Source organism: Hypomesus nipponensis, chromosome 24 (genome assembly GCF_054491055.1).
Source record: "Hypomesus nipponensis isolate SF chromosome 24, ASM5449105v1, whole genome shotgun sequence".
Classification (NCBI taxonomy): domain Eukaryota; kingdom Metazoa; phylum Chordata; class Actinopteri; order Osmeriformes; family Osmeridae; genus Hypomesus; species Hypomesus nipponensis.
Genome location: NC_140384.1, coordinates 1,107,501 through 1,110,000, shown reverse-complemented (window position 1 = coordinate 1,110,000; position 2,500 = coordinate 1,107,501). Strand labels below are relative to the sequence as shown.

At 47.2% G+C, this 2,500-nt stretch overlaps 7 non-coding genes and 2 pseudogenes across 7 annotated transcripts; all 9 read right to left on the bottom strand.

The window, feature by feature from the left end:
* Positions 1-75: 75 nt before the first annotated feature.
* On the bottom strand, positions 76-194 carry LOC146230794 (5S ribosomal RNA). Its single transcript, XR_014743791.1, has one exon. It is a non-coding gene; the product is annotated as a 5S ribosomal RNA (ribosomal RNA).
* A 176-nt stretch (positions 195-370) lies between these two features.
* On the bottom strand, positions 371-489 carry LOC146230793 (5S ribosomal RNA). Its single transcript, XR_014746357.1, has one exon. It is a non-coding gene; the product is annotated as a 5S ribosomal RNA (ribosomal RNA).
* Positions 490-671: 182 nt separating this feature from the next.
* LOC146230792 (5S ribosomal RNA) lies at positions 672-790 on the bottom strand. Its single transcript, XR_014743790.1, has one exon. It is a non-coding gene; the product is annotated as a 5S ribosomal RNA (ribosomal RNA).
* Positions 791-962: 172 nt separating this feature from the next.
* On the bottom strand, positions 963-1,081 carry LOC146230791 (5S ribosomal RNA). The gene has a single exon (XR_014743789.1). It is a non-coding gene; the product is annotated as a 5S ribosomal RNA (ribosomal RNA).
* A 186-nt stretch (positions 1,082-1,267) lies between these two features.
* On the bottom strand, positions 1,268-1,386 carry LOC146230790 (5S ribosomal RNA). Its single transcript, XR_014743788.1, has one exon. It is a non-coding gene; the product is annotated as a 5S ribosomal RNA (ribosomal RNA).
* Positions 1,387-1,564: 178 nt separating this feature from the next.
* LOC146230789 (5S ribosomal RNA) lies at positions 1,565-1,683 on the bottom strand. The gene has a single exon (XR_014746356.1). It is a non-coding gene; the product is annotated as a 5S ribosomal RNA (ribosomal RNA).
* A 178-nt stretch (positions 1,684-1,861) lies between these two features.
* LOC146230788 (5S ribosomal RNA) lies at positions 1,862-1,980 on the bottom strand. The gene has a single exon (XR_014743787.1). It is a non-coding gene; the product is annotated as a 5S ribosomal RNA (ribosomal RNA).
* A 172-nt stretch (positions 1,981-2,152) lies between these two features.
* Positions 2,153-2,271, bottom strand: LOC146230787 (5S ribosomal RNA; annotated as a pseudogene).
* A 174-nt stretch (positions 2,272-2,445) lies between these two features.
* LOC146230786 (5S ribosomal RNA) overlaps positions 2,446-2,500 on the bottom strand; it is a 119-nt pseudogene continuing 64 nt past the window's right edge.

Sequence of the window (2,500 nt, the reverse complement as noted above, 5' to 3'; positions counted from 1 at the left end):
CAGCTTCCAGCCCCTTTCATGAAGGACTACTTGTGCATATTGCAAGATGTCAGTTTCTAAGTGAATGAGCAAAAGAGCATACAGCACCTGGTATTCCCAGGCGGTCTCCCATCCAAGTACTAACCAGGCCCGACCCTGCTTAGCTTCCGAGATCAGACGAGATCGGGCGTTGCCAGGCTGGTATGGCCGTACGAAATAAGTTGACAACCATAGGCTACTTATCCATATACAGATTTAGCAATTGACAATGCAAGGTAGTCTCTCTCTCTCTCTCTCTCTCGTGTCAAAATGAAAACAGCTTCCAGCCCCTTTCATGAAGGACTACTTGTGCATATTGCAAGATGTCAGTTTCTAAGTGAATGAGCAAAAGAGCATACAGCACCTGGTATTCCCAGGCGGTCTCCCATCCAAGTACTAACCAGGCCCGACCCTGCTTAGCTTCCGGGATCAGACGAGATCGGGCGTTGCCAGGCTGGTATGGCCGTACGAAATAAGTTGACAACCATAGGCTACTTATCCATATACAGATTTAGCAATTGACAATGCAAGGTAGTCTCTCTCTCTCTCTCTCTCTCTCTCTCGTGTCAAAATGAAAACAGCTTCCAGCCCCTTTCATGAAGGACTACTTGTGCATATTGCAAGATGTCAGTTTCTAAGTGAATGAGCAAAAGAGCATACAGCACCTGGTATTCCCAGGCGGTCTCCCATCCAAGTACTAACCAGGCCCGACCCTGCTTAGCTTCCGAGATCAGACGAGATCGGGCGTTGCCAGGCTGGTATGGCCGTACGAAATAAGTTGACAACCATAGGCTACTTATCCATATACAGATTTAGCAATTGACAATGCAAGGTGGTCTCTCTCTCTCTCTCTCGTGTCAAAATGAAAACAGCTTCCAGCCCCTTTCATGAAGGACTACTTGTGCATATTGCAAGATTTCAGTTTCTAAGTGAATGAGCAAAAGAGCATACAGCACCTGGTATTCCCAGGCGGTCTCCCATCCAAGTACTAACCAGGCCCGACCCTGCTTAGCTTCCGAGATCAGACGAGATCGGGCGTTGCCAGGCTGGTATGGCCGTACGAAATAAGTTGACAACCATAGGCTACTTATCCATATACAGATTTAGCAATTGACAATGCAAGGTAGTCTCTCTCTCTCTCTCTCTCTCTCTCTCTCTCGTGTCAAAATGAAAACAGCTTCCAGCCCCTTTCATGAAGGACTACTTGTGCATATTGCAAGATGTCAGTTTCTAAGTGAATGAGCAAAAGAGCATACAGCACCTGGTATTCCCAGGCGGTCTCCCATCCAAGTACTAACCAGGCCCGACCCTGCTTAGCTTCCGAGATCAGACGAGATCGGGCGTTGCCAGGCTGGTATGGCCGTACGAAATAAGTTGACAACCATAGGCTACTTATCCATATACAGATTTAGCAATTGACAATGCAAGGTAGTCTCTCTCTCTCTCTCTCTCTCTCGTGTCAAAATGAAAACAGCTTCCAGCCCCTTTCATGAAGGACTACTTGTGCATATTGCAAGATGTCAGTTTCTAAGTGAATGAGCAAAAGAGCATACAGCACCTGGTATTCCCAGGCGGTCTCCCATCCAAGTACTAACCAGGCCCGACCCTGCTTAGCTTCCGGGATCAGACGAGATCGGGCGTTGCCAGGCTGGTATGGCCGTACGAAATAAGTTGACAACCATAGGCTACTTATCCATATACAGATTTAGCAATTGACAATGCAAGGTAGTCTCTCTCTCTCTCTCTCTCTCTCGTGTCAAAATGAAAACAGCTTCCAGCCCCTTTCATGAAGGACTACTTGTGCATATTGCAAGATGTCAGTTTCTAAGTGAATGAGCAAAAGAGCATACAGCACCTGGTATTCCCAGGCGGTCTCCCATCCAAGTACTAACCAGGCCCGACCCTGCTTAGCTTCCGAGATCAGACGAGATCGGGCGTTGCCAGGCTGGTATGGCCGTACGAAATAAGTTGACAACCATAGGCTACTTATCCATATACAGATTTAGCAATTGACAATGCAAGGTGGTCTCTCTCTCTCTCTCTCGTGTCAAAATGAAAACAGCTTCCAGCCCCTTTCATGAAGGACTACTTGTGCATATTGCAAGATTTCAGTTTCTAAGTGAATGAGCAAAAGAGCATACAGAACCTGGTATTCCCAGGCGGTCTCCCATCCAAGTACTAACCAGGCCCGACCCTGCTTAGCTTCCGAGATCAGACGTGATCGGGCGTTGCCAGGCTGGTATGGCCGTACGAAATAAGTTGACAACCATAGGCTACTTATCCATATACAGATTTAGCAATTCACAATGCAAGGTAGTCTCTCTCTCTCTCTCTCTCGTGTCAAAATGAAAACAGCTTCCAGCCCCTTTCATGAAGGACTACTTGTGCATATTGCAAGATGTCAGTTTCTAAGTGAATGAGCAAAAGAGCATACAGCACCTGGTATTCCCAGGCGGTCTCCCATCCAAGTACTAACCAGGCC